This window comes from Nyctereutes procyonoides, unplaced genomic scaffold (assembly GCF_905146905.1).
Source record: "Nyctereutes procyonoides isolate TBG_1078 unplaced genomic scaffold, NYPRO_anot_genome, whole genome shotgun sequence".
NCBI classification, from domain to species: Eukaryota; Metazoa; Chordata; class Mammalia; order Carnivora; family Canidae; genus Nyctereutes; species Nyctereutes procyonoides.
In genome coordinates this window covers 12,450,861-12,474,957 of record NW_026575043.1, presented here as the reverse complement: position 1 = coordinate 12,474,957, position 24,097 = coordinate 12,450,861, and the positions used below count along the sequence as shown (strand labels likewise).

The following is a 24,097-nucleotide window of genomic DNA, read 5'->3' as shown; positions in this document are numbered from 1 at the left end:
GCCCTGTGCATGCCTCAATATCTTTATCAGTGAGCTAGATGAACATTCTAGGGGCCTGCTCACCACTTCTACAGGAGACATAGATTAGTGTGACGATGTAGTTATTTTATAGCAGAATCAGAGTCTAAAAAGATTTGGGAGGGGCTGGAATGAGAGGCAAAATCTGAAAATAATTGGATTTGATAAGGTTAAGAGTCTAGTACTAAGTCCTAAATTCTTACAGTATGTGTAGAGGGAGAAATTCAATATAAAGGCAGGGTAGCTCCCTGGGTAGCTCTGCGGTTTAGCGCCTGCCTTCGGCCCAGGGCATGATCCTGGAGTCCTGGGATCGAGTCCCACGTCAGGCTCCCTGCGTGGAGCCTGCTTCTCTCTCTGCCTGTGTCTCTGCCTCTCTCTCTCTCTCTCTCTCTCTCTGTGACTATCATAAATAAATAAAAAAGTAAAAAAAAAAAAAAGAGCTTTGAGAGTTTTCGTCAACAATTAATTCAATCTCAATTAAAAGCAATGTGGTTGCAAAAAACAAACAAACAAACAAACCACAAAACTACCTGAAAATGACAAAGCACCATGAAAGTCAAGAATCTGTCATGAAGGAGGGCCTGGTCACCCTGTACTCTGCTGCCCAGGTCATGCCCGGATCTTTGCATTTGTTTCTGGGTTCCACACTGTAGGAGAGAAGCATGCAATCTGGAATATATTTCAGGGAGATCCACCAGCAAAGTAAAGGAACTTAAAACCAAACTATACAAAGAACAGTTGAAGGAACTGTCTTGCTTATTAAGAAACGACATGGAGGGATAAGATGCCCGTCTCCAAATAATTGAAAGCCTGTCTTATGGAAAAGGAATCAGACTTATATTGTGTATTTCAATGTGATTAAACAAGAACAAGTGCCTGGAAGCTTTGGGAGGGCTGAAGGACTTTCCGTTTGTAGAACCAAGTATTAGCAATAAGCTGTCTGAAAATAGCTTCGTCAGGAAGGTGAGTCCATCACTGACTCTAGGGCAGAAGCTGGGTGCTCACTACAAGGGATGCTGTGTAGGAAAATCAGACATCAAATAAAACTGGATGAAGTGGGAGGACAGATACTATCATGCTATGACTAAAATGTCACGACTTATGTTAGCCTTCTAATCATTCCTTCAGAGTGCCAGGCTCTGTTGCCCCTCCGGGCCTTTGCACCTGCTATTCCCTCTTACCCAGATCATCCCATGACTTGCTTCCAAACTGACAACAGTTTTCAGAGCTCCCTATTACCACCTCATCTACGTAGTTATGCATTTCCTTCCTTCTCTACCCTTTGTTCTGCTTCTTTTTTCTTCATTGATCCACCGTGTGAAATCATATTATATGTATATAAATGTCACTTGTTTGTGGCCTCTCTCTCTAGATTAACCTCTATGAGGGCGGGCATCTTATCTATTTTGTTCATTACTGTATGTATCTTCAGTGCCTGAAACTGTGAATGGCTCAATTATTTTGTTGAACAGATGAGCCCAAGTTTGAACCTGATTGCAGGGCTTTGGAGGCAGGGCATGGAGGTTAGTCTACCCACCTACTCCACCCCATGCTATCCTATCCCAGCCAGCTTGTGAAAATGTAAGCAATTAATTAACTGTGTCTGGCTCCATCTAATCCAGGAAAATGACACTTGCTTTCTCTGATATCCCCAGGCCCTGGTGTCACGGACCAAACCCCTTGGCTAATTTGAACGGGATTCGGCTACATGTTTTATTTAAATGAGAGTGTTCTCCTGGTATCTTGGTAGTGAAACTGGGTTTCCTTCAGAGGTAAGTTAACCTTCAATTGCCCACCAGCTCTTTGTCCAAAGGGGAGATATTCCAGGCTGCCTGCTGCTTCTCAGGGCAGCCCCAGAACACACAGCAGGGATGGACAAGGAGGACCGTCCAAAGCCAGTCATTAAAACATCTGTCTGGAGTTCTAGGTGAGGAAAAAAATCATAAAGCCTAACGAGAGAAAGATAATAAAGTCCTGGCCAAATGAGGCCTGGGGATTATTGGTGTCTTCCATCTATCCAGATTATCCTCTAGACCCCCACTACCACAAGAAATGGCCATGGCTGCACATTTATTAAATGATGCTGAACTTAACGTTCTGTGTTAAAACTTTAATCACTCATTCACCACCCAAATGTTCATATCAGATGGTTAGGGCATCCAGGCTATGATGGTCAACTCTGAGCCCCAGGAAGGAGAAGTTATATTTAAGGAATATTCAACATGAAGGGCACTTCGGTGGCTCAGTCAGTGAAGTGTCTGCCTTCAGCTTAGATCGTGATCTCAGGGTCCTGGGATCGAGCCCCACGTCGGGCTCCCTGCTCAGCGGGGAGTCTGCTCCTCTCTCTTTCTCTCTGTCTCAAATAAGTCAATAAATCTTTTTTTTTTTTTTAAAGGAATGTTCAACTTGAGAAGTTACTTTAAACCTGGGAGACTTTTTTAAGGCGTACCAACATGAAAATAAATTGTAACTTGTGCATGCTAATTATAGCTTCCATTTACATAGAAGAGAAAGAAGCAGCAAATGAGCGTAATAAATACAGATGATGATGATGACAGTGATAAGCACGCATTTAACACTGTGTGCCTGGCGTTGTTCTGAGGCCTCTACACAGCACAGCTGAACCCTCACGACAGCCCTGAGAAGCAAGACCTCCACTCCCATTTACAAACGAAGAAACTGAGGCAGAGAGTGGTCAGATCACTGTCAGAGGCCGCATAGCTAATAAGTGGTAGAGCTGGTGCTTACACCCAGGGCGTCCCCATCCAGGACCGTGCTCTTGATCACCACCCAATTCCTGGAGGCACACCCATAACCTCTGGATGGAAACACCAGGTTTGGCACAAGCGGGCGTGGAAGGGCAAGTCGAGCCTCTCAGGGGCGGGTGCATTCATGCATTCTGGCTTTCATTTCAGGGCCGTGTCTTGAGCAAGCTGTGCAGCCGAGGAGGCGGGCTCACCATGGTTGGGGGGTGCGGGCAGGTCTCTTAGACTTTTACTCTTTCTTGCAGCCTGGTTGTCTTCACCTCCTTCTGTCTTTTCTCCCTTCAGCCCCCGGGCAAATGATCCCATGAGAGGAAAGAGGCCCGAACCTGTCAGAGACAAAGATGTAGGAGCAAAGGGCAATGCATCAGATACCTCACCTTGTGGCATCTCGGCCTGGGCCCAAACCCCACCGTCTGACATATCCCAGACCAGGGTGCAGGTGCTCTTGTGTGGCTGCACACCTCTCCTCCCTGCCCCATGTGCGGTGACATCACAGCACCCCGAAATCAGCCATGTCAGGAGGGGGGGAGGACTAGTTGCATCACCCAGCGGGCAGAAGCTGGGAATTAAGGTCTGTCCGAGAGCAGCTGCCCGGCCAGTGGGCATCGCACCCCCTCATCCCACCCCAGAGACACAAGGCGACAAGCCTCGAACCCTCCAGCTCCCCGCAGTGACCGCATTCGGGAGGATGCCGAGTACACACTCATCTCCCCTCATGATTCCCTCCAGAGCCGTTATCATCTGTCAAGCAGAACTTTCATTATGAGCATTTTCACTGCAAAGAGGCACTAAACCACCACCGTCGGCCGACTCAAGACCCGGGCTGCACCTGCTGACTCTCACCTTCGGGCATCCCCAGCTCGCACCCTCTCCTGTTTCACCTCCCTGGGCTTCTCTATGCCAGGCCTGCCTCCCAGCCCCAGCTTTACCACTGGGCAGTCCCCCTTAGGCCTCGGTTTCAGCATCTGTGAAATGGGGTTCTGGTAAGCACCCAGTCTCATAAGAGTGGTCTGAGGAGTAAAGGGTTAAAGGTATGGAAGGCTCAGAACAGCCCCTGGCATCAAGGTGACAGTTCCTGTTACTCCACACTCCCTCTGCAAGCCACTCTCTTGACACCCACCTGCTGCCTGCCCCTGCCCAGGGGGACCCAAAACAGGGCATATATGTCACCCACTTCCCTACCCTCTTGCTATTGCTCACAGCGCTCCCTTATTCTGGAAGGCCTTTCCCTACCTACCGAACTCCTACGTGTCCTTCAAACTCCTTCTCAAATACTGCCTTCTCTATGAAATGTTGGCTGATCCTTGATCCAATTAAGCTTTGGCTTCTTTGCTCTCTGGGAGGCCACTGGGTTATCAAATGCTAGCATTGCCTTTCCCCCGTCCACGTTCCTCACCTTGCCTGGAAAGCTGATGGAACTCTACGGGGGGGGTGGGCTAAGGTGTAGAAAAGCATTGTTAACGTCTAAGTGTGCACTGGGAGGGATACACATTTTCCCCTTTTCACTGCATTCCTGGGTATTTCTTAGCACAGATTAATTTCCTGGTATCGTGGGATCAGAGCCCTGAAAGGATGCCCAGGGGGCATGTACTGACCCTCACATCTCGCAGATGAACACAAGGGTCTGAACATGGGGGGCTTCCAAAGAAGGCTGGAGGGGCTACAACCTGGCAGGACCACCAGGAGTAACATGAGGATGTGGGCCTAAGAGCCAGGAGACTCGCTGGGCAAAAGGCTCAGCAAAGAGTTTCTGGAGCCTGAGACCTGGGGAGCAATTATCCACCTGCCTCACGTGGTGTCCTTATTGGCCGCTTCCCTACCCACCACCCTGGCCCAGCCGCAAATGGCCATGTGCAGAGGGCATCCGGCTGGGAGCCCATCATCACTCTATTATTTAGGATGTGGGCTTTTTCCATTTCCTAATGGCTACGTGGGTTCCTGTCCTTGGAAGAAATGCTGACTCCTAAAACAGCCACCACCAACACACCACCTCTCCTCAGCCTCCACTCCTGTACCCCTCTGTATGTTCTTCAGCTTCGGATGTGTTTCTCACTACTTGAAATTGTTATCATTCATTCACTCATTCATTCATTTTCTTACGCACTGCCTGCTACCCCATTAGAAAAGAAGCTGGAGGGTTAGGAACTCTGTCTTCTTAGTATACATCAGGTGCTCAATAAATGTTGGCTGAATGATTGAATGAGTAAGAGTCCTAACCAGACCGTGTGATACTGATAATCATCTGTTCTTTCCTTTCCACTCTTTTGGGGGGTCCACTCTGCTATTCTTTTTCTTCTCAAATTTAATGTTTCTCTCAGTAATTTTGACCCATCCTGATTTTCTGATGTAAGCATTAACTTTCTAAGTCCTGGAAAGTCCCAAGTTTTGATTTCCAAGATATTAATTATTCAGTCTCAAGTATTTTTAAATTCTAAGGAGGATTCATTTTTTGAACCATAAGTTATTTGGATGCCTGTGTGCATGTCACGTATATACGTTTAATCTCCAAATGAATGTGGTTTCTCTACACATTAATATATTATTTCTAACTTAATTTATTTGTGGTGGGAGACCACAGTATGGGTGAGCACAGTCTTTCGAAATCCAGTTTCATGGCCCACATGAATATTTCATGTGTTTTGAAAATAAGGTATTTTCTCCTAAAGCAGGGCACCGGGCTCTATCCAGGTCCATTCGATCAAGGTCACTAACTGTGCTTTTCAACCCTTCCATATCGCTCCTTCTGGATGAGATATTTTATTTTATTTTTATTTTTCTGCTCCACGGTTAGCCTCAGGTTGATTGAAAGTTAAAGATTTTGGTCTATATCCCCTAGTGTTTGCTCTTCCTTTTAAATAAGACAAAGACCAATATACCTCTTAAACTGTGATCAAGACTCACCCATCTTACATTTTTTCACATCTTACATTTGTGGCTGTCTTTCTGTAATATTTTCACTTCTTGGGTTTTACCATCCACACAAAGTAGGCATTATATTTATTGTTTTAAAGTCTTTTATTTAGGTTTATTTGCATCTTTGCTTGTCATTCCTGCTTCTATCTCAGCCCTCTCACCTGGAACCATTTTCCTCCTGTCCAAAATAATTTTCCAGAATTTGCTTCAGGGGCAGTCTCTGTGGTAAACTCTGTTAGCTGTGGTTTATCTGTAAACGTCTTTGTTGGATCCTCATCCAACATAAAAGCTAGTTTTGCAGGATGAAGTATTGTGAACTGACAAGTTTTCTCTGAGAACACTGAAAATATTGTTCCTTTGTCTGGCAGTTTCCACCAGTGCTGATGAAAAGCCATCATGGGTCTCATGGCCAACCCTTTGTAAGTGATCTGGCTTTTCTCACTGGCTACTTTGGATAAATCTCATTTTTTCTCTTTGGTATTCCACACTTTGCCTGTAGTGGTTGATGGCGTGTATTTTGTTTTATATCGCTTAGATGTGGGGGTTCCCTAGAATAAATATCAGTGTCTTTCAACAGTTCTGGAAAGTTCTCAGCCATGATTTCTCTGGATATTGTTCTTCCCCATCCTAACCATCTCCTTCTAGAACATTGATTCGACAGAGGTTAACCCTGTAATGTTCAACATAATAGGTAATAGCCACTGGCCACATGTGATTAGTTAGGACATTTCCATCACTGGAGAAGATTCTGTTGGATAGCACTGACAAAATTTTTCATTCCATTCATATTTTCTCTTAATCTTTCTTGAACATTTTCTAAATCTTCATTTCATGGGACCGCAGACTGAGTGATTTGTTTAGATCAATCTTCTGGCTCGTAATTTTTCGATTTCTTTAGCCTGCCTTATCATTGATTTTAAGATCACCACTATTATATATGTTTTGTTTCTAAATTATCTATTTACATACTAATATATTAAAATATATTAAAATAATGCTAAATATACCCAGTGGTGATTCTAGCCCAAGATCTTTTTATACTACATTTTAACATGTGCAACACTCTTTCAGCCCACCAATGCAGGGTGAATTCTGACTGAAAGCACATATGAGAGTGGGGTTAGGGTTATAGGTTCTCATGGGGAGCGCTTTCCTCCACCCATTACCTAGGGTTATGATGAACAAGTTTTCTCGAGGTCCCTTTCTGTGTGGTGGAGCTTATTTCTCTTTACTGTCTTTACTATAGCAGAGACTATAGTTCCTTTGGCTCCCAATTTCACATGGGGATGGGAGGATTGAGGGGTAGACAGTGTTTTTCTATTCTATTCCTTACCTTGAGAAAGCCCTAGATTTTATATCCTGTCATACGCACCCTATGAGGCCAGCAAAACGAATGCTTAGGATCTCAAGTTATCAAGGTTTGACAGCAAGTCTTGGAGATACTTGGTACTCACTTATTTTATGGCATCACTTCTCTTTGTTTAAAACTTTGTAACCTGGGCACCTGTGTGGCTCAGTGGTTGAGCATCTGTCTTTGGCTCAGGTCATGATCCCGGGGTCCTGGGATCGAGTCCCACATCAGGCTCCCCACAGGGAGCCTGCTTCTCCCTCTGCCTATATCTCTGCCTCTCTGTGTCTCTCATGAACAAATAAATTAAAAAAAAAAGAAAATGAAATAAAAATTAAACTCTGTAATCTTAGGAACACCATCAGACAAACCCTAACTGAAGGACATTCTACAAGATACCTGACCTGTACTTTTCAAAACTGTCAAGGTCATGACATATAGAAGGACACTCATGTGACATGACAGCTAAATAAATGCACTGTGGTTCCCTGGCCTGGATTCAGAGAAACTTGTGAACTCTGTATGAAATCTGGATTTCAGCATTATTATCTTAGTTTTGGCAAACATACTACCATGATGTAAGATGATAACCTTAGGAGAAACTGAGAATGGATCTCTGTACTATCTTTGTAACTTTTCTGTAAATCTAAAATTATCCCAAGATAAAAAGTTTATTTAAAAAGAAGACAGGGGCAGCCTGGGTGGCTCAGCAGTTTAGCACCGCCTTCGGCCCAGGGCGTGAACCTCGAGACCCGGGCTTGAGTCCCACGTCAGGCTCCCTGCATGGAGCCTGCTTCTCCCTCTGCCTGTGTCTCTGCCTCTGTGTGTGTGTGTGTGTGTGTGTGTGTGTGTGTGTCATGAATAAATAAATAAAATCTAAAAAATAAATAAAAATAAATAAAAAGAAGACATTAATCATTTCTTATTTTTATTCCAGCTGGGTGATGTATTTGAAAAGATGTTTCCTTCTGTAATCACTATTCTAGTTGTACATTTGGGAAGATCCTGTAGAGTATCTACCATACTCCAAAAGCAAATCCCCTTTCCAGGGAAGAATAGATCAGAATCTCAATAATCTAATGTGGTCATTATGATGCATGAAATGTGATGGAATCAGAGCAGAATGTGCTTAAGAAACCAGGCCCCAGAGTAGAAGGGACATTTGAAAGAACACAAACGTTCCTTATAGAAAAGGAAGATGAGTTCACATATATCCCTCTACGGAGGTAAGTTAATCAAACCTGCTACACGTACATAAAAATAACTGAAGGCAAATTTGGACATGGACACGTACACACAGGGAGAACATCATATGAAGATGAAGACAGAGATTAGGGTGGTGCATCTACAAGCCAAGAAACACCACCAGACCAGAAGCAGGGGAAAGGCATGGAACAGTCCCCCTACAGCCCTCAGAAGGAGTCAGCCCCTCTCCTGACCTATAAGACCACAAATCTCTGTTCTTTAGGCCACCCAATTTGTGGTACTTTTGTTAGGGCAGCCCTAATAGACTATAACACCTATTCCCTAAAACTTGGTATAATGTCTTCACATTAAGGAGAGATGGCCCTCCTGGGTCTGCAGTGTGGAGCTGATTCAGACCTGCATATTCTTCAACTGCCTAGAGTAATCTGGAGGGGCAGGAGAGAGCCTGTTATCTGGGGTTCATTGTCACCCTCTGCAACATTGTAATCATTGGGCAGCATCCTTTTCTATTAATATTTCAGTTTCACAGAGAGGTCCTGGAATATAATCAATTATTCTCTTTCAGAGTGCTCTCTACCTGAAAAAGCACAATATTTTTATTGACACTGCAGTTTAAAGAATGTTCTGAAGTAAATCTACAGATCATTCTGGCTATTCAGATACGGAAATGGATAAACCAATAAGGATATAAAGATGCAGAGAGATGTTTTGGCAAGATCATACAGCAATCTGCCAGAGACTGGAATAGAATCAATGCCCCACTGCAGTGCATGGTCAAGGATCCAAATGACCTCTAACAGTTGACCTAGTCAGTTCCTTGAGGCTATGGGCCAATGAGTAGAATCTCTATGCCTAGGAGATTGCTACTGTCTCTCTTAGCCCAATAAAGCTAAGTTCCAGTCTCTCACAACTCAAAAAGATATGCATATCCTTGTGGGTTACCCCAAAATTACCTACCAAAGACCCAAAATCATGCAGAGTGATAGAAACTCACTAGAATCTCAGACCTTCCAGCAGAGCAAATGGAATACATCCAGAACCAGACTTAACTCCTCCAAAGAAGTTAGGTAAAACTTTTCTCTATTGCTGGGTATGTGTACCTCTCATCTTTCTCTTAGCACAGTCCCCGCCCACTCCATTCATGCTATAATATTAGAAGCAAAAGTGAAGCAGATCATCCAGAGAATTCTGAACTAAAGGGGCTCAGATGGGAGGGGAGTGTAATTAAAGCATTGTTACACACTATTCCCCAAGAATGCTTGTCAGCACCACAAGCTGCTCAGCACACACATAACCTTCCCTTGGTTCCAAACCCAGACACCACCTCTTTTTCCAGCTAAGCTTCCCCGAGTCTCAGACTAGACATTCTCAACAGAGAGTGCAGCACAAGCACATGTCTATGGTTACCTCATCACCTCTTGACCCCATCCCTTTCTCATTACCCACAGTGCTGGTGGCAGAGGCTTTCTTGGGCTATGGCAGAAGCAGCCTCCAATCCAGCCCCATCTGAAAGAGAGACAATGCAAGCCACAAAGATAGAATTTTAAACTTAGCAACTCCTTTTAAGAAAATGAAAAGAAACACATGAAATCAATTTTAATAATGTGTCCCATTTAACCCAGTATATCAAAAATATCATTTCAATAGGTAATCAAGGTACAAAGTTATTAATGGGCTTGGGTCTTCACATTTGGGTGTGTACTTTACACTTACAAGCCTTTCTATTTGGACTAGCTGCTTTCTAAGAATGGCTGCCATATTGAATAATGTCAGTCTAAGAGCTTCCAGTGATGTCATGGCTTCCAGTCTTGGGAAAGTGTACGATTTTAGAGGACAGACATTTACTCTTGCTCGTCTTTTATCTTTTCAGTGGAAACTGTGAGAGAAGTTTCCAATAAATTCTTTTTTGTTCCAATAAATGCTAATTGAACCCAATTCCCTGCCTTTACATACCCAGTTGTCTGTCTGGAAGGACCTCTCTCCTTTCATTCCCTGTTTGCCTCAAGGTAACCTATTTTTTTCTAGTTGTTCTTCTCCAGTTCCAAAGGCAATTCTTTAGTTAACCAAACTGAAATAAAAATGGCCTCTTTGAAACTCCATGGAAGGTTTGTCCATTCTACTGCAATTGTACCTAGTACAGTGCCCTGAACTTGCTTAAGATCATCTCACCTCCTTTACAAGACTAACTTATTTTAAAAAGAGGAAATATGTTTTACATCTGTATATCCCATATTTAGCAAGCACAGGGCCTGGCATAAGGTTACTATGACATGGCAGCCTGACTTGCTTAAAGCGGATGGTCTAAGAAAGAATGAGGAAAGTGAACAAGACAAAAGCCACAGTGTCTTTTAGAACTTGATCTTGGAAGTAACACATCATCACTTTTGCTATGTTCTTCTGGTTACACAGATCACCCCTGTCCAGTATGGGAGGAGACTAACTGGGTGTAAGTACCAGAAGGTGGGGGTCCTTGGGGGTCATCATGGTGGCTGGCAAGAAATGAGACACCCACTTCTAGACCTTGGAAACTGTGAACCTAGTCCGCGATGGCGTATAAGTCATTGACCTGAAGATACTGTGCAGCTAGCAAAGTCAGGTCCTTCCCATTCTCTGCACACACATTTTCCTGCTGCCGATACTGATGCTCAGTGTTTGTGCTCTTGAATTATTTCTTGTGCACATCAGTAGGCCCCCACGTGAGTCCATCTTGGTAAGCCAGGCCCCAAGTCTGGTAAGTCGGCAACCTCCACCAGCATAAATGGGCCCTGATATGGATAAATACAGTTCAGTTTACTGTGATGAATGGATTCGTTTGTCAGGCTTTCTCAAATTTTTCAAGCTCTACTTCAAAGAGGAACCTATAAACGTCTAGGCTTTTTGCAGCTGAAAGCAATTAACCACACAGCAATTGTAAAGAAATGGAAAGGAGACAGTTGTTTCATAAGTTGAAGAAAAATACCAAAAATTGATCTGATGTGGGCAACAAGGTTAGGTAATAGCAATACCAATAACATGAGTTCAAATGTGATTAAAACTCAATGTTGTTGCATGGAGTTAAAAGTCTTGATAGGCCAATATTGTGTGGATTTTCTGAAAGTTGAAAGAGTTTGGTCACCCTATTGATAAATTAAAAGGGATAAATAGGCATAATATCCACAGAGGATATCTGGCTCCCACGGGTCCCTATTGTGGACACAACTAGTTTGCCTCATTTAATAAGACCATACTGCGCTGGGAAAAAATGTTTGACTATGGACTATAATAATATTTACATATATAAAAAACACGCATGCAAAAAAATTTTAAAGTATGAGATTAAAAAATAGAAATGTACAGCAAAAGTGACTACAGTTAATTGTAACACTGTATTGCATATTTGAAAGTTGCTAAGAGAATAAATCTTAAAAGCTCTCATCATAAGAAAAAAAAACTATGTATGTAACTATACATGGTGCCGGATGTTAACTAGACTTATTGTAGTGGTCAATTTACATTATATACTAATATCAAATTGTTACATTGTATACCAGAAACTAATATAATGTTATAGGTCAATTACACCTCAATAAAATAGACTAAAATCAAATAGAAATTCTTTTTTTACTCCCATATCATCTTATGAACCTCACTTTGGAGATTACAACTTTAGAATAAATTATCCTTTACTCATTCCATTGGACTTGCCCATGGGACAGACATGGGCAGCTAGTAGAGTTAGGACAGAGTGAGTGGGGGAGCACTGTATTTATTCACCTATTCTCCCCTGTATCTATTCACACTTAGACATCCACACAGAAACTACTAAGGAGATTCACGGAAGAAAAAAATGAATTAAATTATAAGGCCCCTGGGGTTTCTGGAATATAGACGTATGTGTAATGAACAGTAGTAGTCCCAGATGGTGGCTGGGTAGAAAGAAAGAGCAGTGGGTCCCTGAGAGGAAACTCGCAATAGAGAGTCAGAGTGTCAGAGAATAGGGTGGATGCTGGGGTGGAGACAGAAGTGTGAGCTGATAAAGCCAGACTACCTTGGGTCCGGGCAGTTTTACCATGAAACTCCCACTGATATAAAGTATAGCTGGCAGAGGGAATATTCCCTCTCTCACTGTAGACACACTTCTAGATGGATTATCAGAGATCTATCTACTGATTGTTGCTGGGGGTCACTGCATCATTGAGCTAGAAGTCAATGCTCAACCACATCAAAATAAGAGGTAGGTTACAACACAGAAAGGTCTGAGAACATCTGGCCCCAACTACTCCAGCATTGGACCTTGTCTCTCACCTTCCAAGGTGACTGACACTGGGGCTAGAGGAGCTTCCCCTGTTCCTCTGCCTTTCAGAGAGGCAGAGCCTATTTTCACCAACAATGCTACCTCTAGCTGCACCAGCAGTGGGAGAAAGTTTCTAAATGAGGAGTGACACTCTAGTGGAAATTTCCAGCTTGGGGCTATTGTGTGGTCCTGGTTTGGCCAACAATGGATTCATAAATGACCAGAGCTGATATCTGGACACATGTGTGAATACCCTTAGGGATTCTAAGAAAAAAAAAAATTGAGAGAATAATTCTGGAAGCAATTCAGTTTTCTGCAGCCAGGAAGGGTATTTTTACAACCCTGGTCTCACTTATGTGAGCAGGCAAGTGAGACTAAGATGTTCCTGTTAAATGCCTGAGACTATCCCGCTAGTACCACTAGACAAAGTCTGAGGAAGAGTGCCATAAAAATAGAACAACAAATTCTGGCCACTCTTTCAGCAAGATATCACTCTACTTGCTAAAATAAATAATGTAATGGCAACTAGTACAATAGCTTCCATTTTAGACATCACGAAAACATCTGTAGGGAAAATAAACAATCCCATGCCTTTGGCAAAAGAGCTAGACCAAGTAAGTGTGGAAACCAAGTAATCAGCTGCCGGTACGGAGGCACTGACACACCCATTCTTCTCTTTCTACAGAAACCTCAGTAAAATACAAGCGAGAAAAAAGAAGTGGCTCAAATCCACATGGCCAAGGAGACCTGGAGAGGAGATGACAGCAAAAACCAAGAGCTGGAAGGTGAACTACAGCTGACTTAGCAGACCAGAAAGCTGAAACAGACCTGCAGCAGAGAGAGCCACAGACACTAGCTGTTTTCTCTAAGGAACCCTGGAAACCCAGCTGAGCTATTCAAGTTACAGGTCCCCCAGAAGGCAAGGAAAACAGGAGGACTAGTTGGAAGACCTGTAAGTAGCATCTGGATCTCCAAAGTCTGTCTTCTACTTCATGCAGTCAGATGATTGACCCCCTCCCCTACCGCCCCCATTGCCTCAGAAGACCTGACCTTTAGAGAGGTTCAACAAGATAGACTTTGGATTCTAAACAGCTGAGTGCAGAGTGAGAGCCTTAGTGCAAAGAGAAAAATTTAGGTGAAGTCTGCACCCTGAACAATGGGATCCCCAACTTTTTCTCCACCTTAGCTGGTAGAGGGTTGACAGTCAATGTAGCAGAGCAGAGTTGAGCTGTCCAATATGGTGGCAACTAGTCATAAATGAATGAGTTTAAATTAAGTAAAATTAAATAAAGTTAAAAATTAGCTTTTTCAGGTGCCTGGATGGCTCAGTCAGTTGAACATCCGACTCTTGGTTTTGGCTCAAGTGGTAATCTCAGGATTGTGACATCAAATCCACATCAGGCTCCACACTCAGCATGGAGTCTTCTTGAGATTCTCTCTCCCTCTCCCTCTCCCTCTGCCCCTTCCCCTACTTGCACTCTTTATCTCTCTTGAAAACAAAGAAATCCTTTAAAAATAATAACTTTTTCAATTGTACCAGCCACATTGCTAGTATCAAATAACCATATCTGATAGGTAGCTACCATATTGGACAGCACTGATACTGAATGTTTTCATCACCACACAAGGTTCTATGGAACAATACCAGGCAGCCTGTCTTTTGAGAAAACAAAGCAGATTGAGAGAAAAACCTACAGAGGCTGATATTCATTGATCACCCAGAGTGAAACCCAACAACTAACAAGCTCTACTCATGCACACAGAGCTTCTATCAGAAATGTAGCATCCCACTCTTAAACATAAGATGGCAACTCTGTATGACCATGTATCTGAGGAAAGTTTCAATTGTGAGAGACAAAAGGAGATTACATGCATAATAAGTATGTTGCATCATGAAAGAAAGATAGGAAAGTATAAAAATATAATAGACAAAAACCTAAATGGATTAGGTGGTAAAGTCTCTTGGAAAGCACCCCCCACCAAAAAAAAAGTTGAAAACAGAAGGGAAAACCTAAGATATTATATTTGTCCATGAGATTCATCTTTCAACTCAAAGGAGTTCCAAAAAAGAGAGAGAGAAAAAGAGAGAGAGAGACTTGAATAAAAGGGGAGGGATAAAGTTATCAAAGTCATAAAATGAGATTTCCCTGAACTTTCCAGATTGAAAAGAGCCGCTGAGTGTAGAGCACTGTGAATGAAATAAAACATATATCAAGGCACCTCATCATGAAATTTTTGAACGGAGATAAAGAGGAGACTTCCAAGTATTCCTGAGAGCAAGCACAAGTCACATACAAAGGATCGGGTATCAGGATCACACTGGTGTCATCAACAGAGATCCTGAAAGCTAAAAGGCAGAACATCTCTGAAAGTACTAAGGAAAAATGATTTTCCACCTAAAATCCTATACCCAAGGATCAGGGTAGAATAGAGACATTTTCAACCACATGGTGCATCAAAAAGTTACTTCTGCCATTAGTCAGCATGGGCAGGAAACAGGGCTCGCTGAAATTAAGGAGAGTTTTAAGTATTTATAAAAGTATGGCCAGGGTGAAGAGAATGCAACAAGGAAGGAAGAGGTACCCTGACACTGGCAGGAGCAAGAAGCCTTTACATCGCTAAGTGCAAAAGACATATAGGGAGGGTGTGGTTCCTGAACCTAGAGTTAGAGCTGCAGCGCTAGAAGACAGCCACCTCACTGAAGCTGGGGCCACCACCCACTCACAGCTCCATGAGGAATGAGCTAGCCAACAAACACCCCCGGTTGTGTCATGAGGACACCCACACAACCTGTAGAAAGGCCCCAACAGAGAAGAACCGAGGCCTCTGGCCAACAACCAACACCAACTGGCCATCCATGTGAACGGCCTTGAAATCAGATCGTTCAGCTCCAGAACCCCAAAATGCCTGACTCACAAAAACTGTAAGATAATGAATATTTATTACATTGTGGCACTAACTTCTAAAGTAATTTGTTATGCAATAATAGATATCTAGTACATAATTAAGAGGATGAGAAGAGAGAGAGACAGAGAGAGTGTGTGTGTGTGTGTAGTGAGTGGAAGGTAAGAAGCTAAATAATTAGTTTTCATAGAAGAGAGTCTATAGAGTATAGAAAATTGAAAATAATGAAACAGAGACATAAACATATTACTTGAACTAGAGAAGAAACATCTGAAAAAGTGGGAAGTGTTTGCCTTGGGGTATCAAGAATTGAGACTGGGCAGTTGTTGAGTCTTATCTACAGGGGTAAGAGTCATATTTAAATTTTAAACTATATACATACCAGTGTTTTATAAAATAGATTGTTTTTAAAAAGCAACTTCCATAGACCTCCCCATAAGATCCAATGAGAGACCATCTTGTTGAGAGGAGCTTACAAGAGTAAGGTCCTAGCTCTCTGACTCAGCAAGAAGAGTAGCAAGAGAGAATATTCGAGATGAAGATCCAGAGATCTGAGGTGGAAATACTCATGGAGTACGACAGCCAGTCATAGCTGGATAACACATCCAAATCAAATAATGAGACCCAAGAGACCCGTAGCAACATGGAGAATAATATGGAGCTTGAAACAAGAGAAGAGGCCTCCAGAGACACCTGGGTGAGCCCTTTCTGCTCAGGTCATAAACTCAGGGTCGTGAGATCAAGCCCCACATTGAGCCCTCCATCATGTTCTATGCTCAGTAGAGAGTCTGCTTCCTCCTCTTCCCTGCCCTCCCCTCGCTCATGCACTCATATTCTCTCTCTCTCTCTCCAAGAAATAAACAAATCTTTAAAATGAAAATTAAGAAAAAGAGGGTAATAAGGCCTCCAGGTCGACATGAAGGACACTGGCCATGAAGAGGACCAGGAGATGTTAGACTAAGGATCAAAATCCCTCTGGGACCCTGGAGAAGATGTTAATCCCAATGAGGCAGAATTGAACAACCTCAACTATGGGGTATTTTAAGGAGAAGGGCACTGGGGAAATACTTAATGGCTTCCCATACACTTATTGGACATCTAACGTGACTAATGACAAGCCTACAAAGTGGCTCTTGTACTTCTGCATCACTGCATTACCAGCTGTACAATAGATGGTGTAAATGCACTTCCCTGGCTAAAGTCCCTGTGCTGAACACATTACTCTCAAAATTCACATTCAAATGAAAATCATCAACATCATCATGATTCTGATCATTTTTATTGTTCCATTTACTATAGTCTTGACATGTCATTTTATAGTGGGCATGTATTTTTTTTAAGTGGGCATGTATTTGAAATTGTTGAAATTGCATTGTTGGGATTGACTGCTAAATGTCTAGAAGCATTGTCTTCTGAATCAATGCCAAATTCCCATTAAATGAATCACCAGCGCCATAAGATTTTTAGTGTCTTACATGTGTAATCCTCCACGATTGCCAAAATGATGATGATTATTATCATAATCTGCTCTAAATCGTGTGTCTTTTCAGAGCAGCTTCTCCCATGAGAAGCTCATGTTGGTCTGCTGGCAGCAGCTCCTGCAACCCTCCGCCCCATATCATGAAGGGATTCCTTAGCTGGAAAAAGAGTATAACACAACTGAGGTTTCGGAGACTTATAGTTTCAGTCGGGTGGCCTCATCATTTACAACTGCCCAAGGAAGTGCAGACAGGAGAACAGGAAAAGGCCACCCATATTGAAGGGAGAGCAAATCTTAGGGTTGATATTCCTTGTTAGCCTCACAAAGCTCTTGGCTTTCACTTGACATGTTTTCAGACTCTGATCATACTTGAATCATTTTTCCCTCTCTCTTGCCTCATTTAAATCCTATCTTTCCCAACCCATATTTGATGCTTAGTCCCTAACCTTGCCTCTCAGATCTGGCTGCCCCTTCTCCTGATCCTCTGGCCTTACTTTCTTCTTTTTTGCCTCTTTCCAGCTATCTTTGTGCTTTTCTGGCACTAAATCATCAAACTGCATCGAACTATATAAATATGATAAGAACATTTGGATGCCTTCTTCCCGTACTGCCACACCCATATGCAGGTCTCCAATGAATCCAAGAATTCCTTAATTTCATTACTCAAGACAGCATATCCTAGTAAGCCACTTCCAAGCAGTTACTTGCCCCTGTGAGGCTGACTCAACCCACTCCCCTCTTCCTGTATTTGCAAGGATCCACTAGGTGGTTTTTAAACACAAAAATACAAAAAAATACAAAAAAAAAAAATACCTAAAGGTCCTGGGTTCATAATAAGGATAAAAGTGTAAATTTATCACTGGAGAATTAAGTGTCTTTCAATAGTAAAGCCCCAACTCAAGCTATAAAATATTTCTTTATTGCTAGTGTACACAAAGAGCCAGGCTCTGGGCAATAACCCATCAACAAGTGCAGGGACAGAGCTTGGTGGTTCCTGCCCATGGGGCGCTACCGTGAATGCAAGAAGAGACCCAGAGAGGCAACAGTCAATTAAATCAGTCATCACAACTCGCTCTAAAGGACTTAAGAAAAATTGAACGTCTACGGGTAACCAAGCACAGACCACACGCTTAGGCTTATGATGCATCACATGAAAGAAATGATCCTTATCACATGGCTAAGGAAGAATCGGAAGACGTGGGAAGATTCAGTGAGCTCCACCTTCTGAGGACAAAATACCTTTGAGGCTCCCCCTTTCAGGATCCCTGCAAACTGTATACAAGGGATCTAGACAATAAGGACTTTGTAATGCAGAGCCATTTATGGCTTCTTCATCTTTGCTATTTTTCTCCTGTTCTGTTTTCCCTTTGTGATCAGCACTAAAAGCCTTAATACAGAAAGGTCTTTGGTGTTTGTCTTCAGAGAGCATTAAGGGGACAAACTCTGAAGGACGGTGGCAGCTTCTGAAGGGAAGGAAAGTGGATTGATTTCCCAGAGGCTGCTGCAGAAGGAGGAGAGACTGAAATAGGCTTTCAGGAGAAACCCCGCAGCTGCCACAGAAAATACATCATGAAGTTCCACCAACGCTGGCCACCAAACACGTGGTGCCACATGTCTTCACAATAGGCTCTAAGACTGCAAAGGGTCCTTAGAGCTTCGAATCCTGCTCTGTCATAGGTCTAGCTTTACTCCTCCAAGTCTCAGTTTCCCTAGAGACCCACCTGGTTCTCCAACAATACCATGCATCCCGAGTGCCCAAGCACATCCACTTATTTGCAGCTCCTCAGACAAATTCCTCTCTCCCACCACCTTGCCCTGGTGAATGCTATAGTGGAGCCAGAATCCAGGTCCAGTTGATGGCACAGCCTGAGCCCTTAATCACTCTGTTACAGTGCCAGGCTCATCAGTGACCGCCAACACACAAAGAACAACTCATATGGGCTCCTTCTCTGAAACCTGGACACACACGTCTCCTACATACACAGAACTCAAATCTGCAACAGCAAATTGCAGGCCAGTTTTCCAAAGGACCAGAAACTGCTCCCAACATCTTGAGGAGAAGCTGATAATTGTGCACAGAAGCTCCTGCTCACACACACAATTACCCAGTTTTCACATGCAAATATCCATCTGCACATGGTTTCTTTGGTCAATGCCAATTTCATAGGTGCAATCCAGGTGCCCAAATTTGAGAACTTGGCATAGAGAGGTGTACTCAAGCTCTGTGTCAGTTATGGACTAGGATCATTATTATAATTAGTCCCAATGGTTACGTCTGTCACTCATAACAATGGTGGATGATTCTGTTTCACTCCCTCATCTCTTTACCCCCCTCCCCCCACTCACCCCTCTGATAAGAAAGCCAGCCACATCTTGCTTAACTGTCCTCCCCACCCCCACACTGCCTTCTAAAATGAAAAGCCCAGATGTGGGTGACCCATCTGTAGTGTGTGTCACGTTTTTAGCATCTTCTTTATTTAGAGCAGGGGAGAAAGGGACTCATTAGACAGGAAGTCCACAATGAAATTAGGAAACATTTGATCAGACCATTGTCCCAACACAATACGGGCAATGAGGGAAATGCTGGAGTTGGCTGCAAACCCCAAATGTGTTACAGCCTCCATGGCTTGCTTATCACTCATTTCCCTGTGCTGACCACAAAAGGGAGCCCAACAGCTCTCTAGGTAGGATCCCAGCTTCTAAAAGTAGGGCTGTCTTTAGGGCAGGCAAATTCTCCCTCTTTCTTTTTTGAAGACTTTCTATTTTTAGAGCAATTTTAGGTTTACAGAAAAATTGAGAAGGAGGTATGGATGTTTCCCATCTACCCTTTGCCCCTACACATGCACAACCTCCCCGGTTACCAAACTCCCCCCACCCCCCAAAATGGTGGATTTATTACCACTTATGAACCTACACTAGCATGTCATCATGGCCATAGTCCAGATATCTATCACTTACATTACAGTTCACTCTTAGTGGTTTAGACAAAATGTAATGATACCTACCCACCATTATAGTATCATACAGAGTATAGTCACTGCCCTAAACATCCTCTGTGCCCCACCTATTCATCCCTTCCTCCCCAACCCCCTGGCAACCACTGATCTTTTTACTTTATATGTTACTTTTCTCATAATTTCATAGACTTGGAATTGTACAGTATGTGGCCTTTTCAGACTGGCTTCTTGCAGTTGGTAATATGCAATTTAAGTTTCCTCCATGTCTTTTCATGGCTTGAGAGCCCATTTCTTTTTAGTGCTGAATAATGTTCCATTGTCTGGATGGACCACAGTTTATTTGGCAAAATGTTCTTTTTCCCTCACCCTGTCACAGCCCCTGGGGCATCTGAAGTCTCTGGGAGTTAGGACACCTTAGGCCTTCACAAGACTCAATCCAGCCTAGGAGCCAGTGGTGGGGATGAACAATTCCTCTCAAAGCATCTGGCTTGGTAGCAGGTTTTTACTTTAGCTTCCTAGTATATGAAGGGCAGAGGTTTGCTGCCAGGGACCTATGCCAAGGACTTGATGCATGAAAGACATTCTTACATCTCAGTTCCATTTCTGGTGTCTCAACTCTTACTAAGCAGAACAGAAGGTCAAGTATATACACACTCCATGGGATCCCTGGGTGGCGCAGCGGTTTGGCGCCTGCCTTTGGCCCAGGGCGCGATCCTGGAGACCCGGGATCGAATCCCACGTCAGGCTCCCGGTGCATGGAGCCTGCTTCTCCCTCTGCCTGTGTCTCTGCCTCTCTCTCTCTCTGTGTGACTATCATAAATAAATAAAAATTAAAAAAAAAAAAAGTATATACACACTCCAAAACAGAGACACTAATGGTATATTCAGGCTCTGGGGAAACTATTTGGCTATCCGAATGTCCAGTCACATCTCCAAATACTTAATCCACATTGCATCAGAATCAATCTAATACTACACGTAAGCGGAAATGAAAGCACAAAGAGGTGATGTCTACAGCTCTGATTTAAAGGAGAAAAAGACTGAATTTCATAGAATAAAGATGGGCTCTCGCATTGATTTGGCCACTACCTTTAGGCTTTAAGAACCCTTAACCTCACCTGTAACAGAGTTGAGAGAGGTTGTCTTACCTCCCTGAAGGTCACTGTGAAAGTACAACATGAAGGTAGTTACTGAAGCAATCAGGAAAACTAAAACATCGTATCAAAGTGAAGTGTTTAGTTTTATTACCAACCAGCCACACAGCAAATTTTCTGCCATTTGTGATATTAGAATTCATTCCTCATCTGGTGCTAAATCCATTGCTTCTTCATCTGTTTAAGTGGCATACAAGATTTGCCATCTCAAAAGGCATGGAAAATTCATTTCTTGGTCTAAGTTCCAGAGCACAGCATTTAGGATCAAGCGCAGGAACTTGAATAGGAGCAGTTGATTCAATCCGTGCCAGCGTTAACTGATCTAAGCTCAGCATCTGGCACATAGTGGGCATTCAACATACACCTGTGAATCAACTAATGAATGAAAAATCTGTATGTAAAGTGTCATGAAAAATATAAACAGGGACGCCTGGGTAGCTCAGTGGTTGAGCGTCTGCCTTTGAGTCAGGGCGTGATCCCGGAGTCCTGGGATCAAGTCCTACATTGGGCTTTCTGCATGGAGCCTGCTTATCCCTCTGCCTATGTCTCTGCCTCTCTTTCTCTCTGTGTCTCTCATGAATAAATAAAAAAAAAATCTTTAAATATATATATATATATATATATATATATATATATATATATACAAATTTACTGAACAAACACTCAGTGACTATCTCATGTGTACATACCTCTGCTGCTTACCTAACACACAAGATTAATCAGAACTCCTCTGTCCTAAATCAGTTCTCCAACAACTTTCCCTGGAGAACTTTGGTGAGAAACCAAAGGGGGAAAAAAAACAAAAAACATCATAGTCCTATTTAAGCTCCTTTAATTCACAATCCCAACAAGTGTGTCTCCCACCAACCATCAATTAAAGAAGAGAGAGGATAAAATACAGAAGCATAGAGAAAAAGGTGAGCAGCAGTGACTATTGACAATAGAGCAGCGAAATGAGGGACAGGAAAATTAGAAGCAACTTTATAAAAATCATGAACTTGAGGCAAAGACCCCCATACATTTCCACAAACCTTGGAAAATTGATATATTGATATATTTTGGGTTCTTTGAAAACATTGTAATATACAAGTCCAAGTTTCTTACATGATTGCATTGATAATTAATTCAATTATTGCATTAATTAATGATAACATTGAAACTAACTTAACCCTTTCTTAACTCACCTTGAATTATTTAAAAGGCAGGAAATGTCTGTGATAAATTTTAGTGAAGCTTTATATTAGAGCATGCATGAAGGGTAGTTGATCATAATAGTTTCTTTTTGTTTTCCGCTACCCCTTCAAATCTGTGCTGTGGGATAATGGTTTCACTGTTCCTGGATGAAACTTCAGGAATATCCATAGCTTTTGTTGTTCTCATAAGTAGTATCTTACAGTCCTGGGCCAGGGACCAGTTCCTTGTGCCTTCTACCTGAAGATGACACTTACCAATCTTGAGTGGTCTCACTGAAGTTCTTCCTTGCTTTGGGAGCATTGGTTGCCTTACTTTAAAATCCTTCTTATAAAAAAAAAAAATCCTTCTTATAAGATCCCCTTTGACTTAGCCACAGCCTGGGTGAAGGACCCAAGATGAAGCGCACAGAACTTGTGCAATAATTCTGTAGATACTTTCTCTCAACACTTGGATCTCGGCCCTGTCTCACATCTTACTTTGCTATCTGATATCTGTGATATCTTGTTGCCTTGGTCCAAATTTCCAATTTAACTTTTGATTACATTGGAAACCTTCCATATAGAATAATATACACTGGGGAGGAGAATGAAGTCTTGACCAGGATAGTCATTCAGCATGCAGAATTACTCATGTACTGAAGGGTTTGGATAGCTCTTTTATTTTTCCTATATTTGGAAACATCCGAATTTTTCATGAAATGTTTCCAATTTAAATCCAGCTGTGTGAGATCATGTAAGTAGCCAAAAGATGGAAAAGTAAAATTCAGAATAGCAAAAGAGCCCTGTTTTTGCTATCATTATTTAGATGCAATGTGACCACACATGGAACTGTACATCAGAAAATCAGATCCAAGTCCAGATTTGGATGCTGAATTTTTCTATGCCTGGAAGAAGCTACTTATGCCTCTGAACTCAATTTCTCCATAACCAATAAAGAAATTTATATACTATATCCTGAGAATCTAATAATGTAAGCATTTTTCCCTCTTGTGAAAAACTCATATTTTATTTGGAATATAAGCAATTTTAAAATGCAATTTATGCCAAAGAACTTGTATTGGTTTTACAATATGTCCACAAAATTCTTTGATACTCCTTCCTTTGAAAAGTAGATTCTAATTTTATTTCCCTTAAGTGTAAGCTGTATTTAGTGACTTACTTCTAACAAATAGAATGTGGACACAGTGACACTGTATGACCTCCAAAATTAGGACATAAATGGCACTGTGGCTTCTTCCTTACTCGCTCTTAAATCATTCTTTCTGGGAGAAGCCAGCTGTCATGTCAGGAGGACACTCAGGCAGTCTTATGGAAAAGTTCACATGGTGGGAACCTCAGGCTTCCTCTTAATAGTACATGAGGATGCCATCTTGGAAACAGACCCTCCATCACCAGTTAAGCCTTCACATGTAGACACTTCAGTAGACTGCATGACTGCAATCTCATCAGAGGCTCCAAGCCAGAACCACTCAGCTCAGCCAACCCCATATTTCTGACCCACAAGGACTGTGAGTTAATACATGTCCATTGTTTTAACCCAGTAGGTTTTAGAGTAATTTGTTGCACAACAATAGGGAACCAACAGAATTGACTAGATTTTCTATTTTGTCTGTTCTAAGAATCACCAATATTCATGAGATCAGATCTCAAAAAAACAAAAATGGAAAACAGAAAACTCACAAATCTCACTTTTTGAATTGAAAGAATAGCATTTCCAGATTTTTATCATTGAGATAAATTATTTGTATCATTAGAATAATTAAGACACAATTCTCAAATCTGGCCCTTTAAATTAGAGCTCATAGAAGGTGCTAGGTATACTCCACAAATTTACATGGAAGTTATAATTATTTTAAATGAGTGGTAAAAGTATAGATATTCACTAC

The 24,097-nt window shown here is 42.3% G+C and overlaps 1 long non-coding RNA gene across 1 annotated transcript in view; it reads right to left on the bottom strand.

Annotated features, from left to right (window-relative positions):
- Positions 1 to 445: 445 nt before the first annotated feature.
- Positions 446 to 24,097, bottom strand: part of LOC129507803 (uncharacterized) — a 51,182-nt gene continuing 27,530 nt past the window's right edge. Inside the window, exon 5 of the long non-coding RNA XR_008664080.1 lies at positions 446 to 3,109. This is a non-coding gene — a long non-coding RNA (uncharacterized LOC129507803). The remainder of the gene's footprint in view (positions 3,110 to 24,097) is intronic.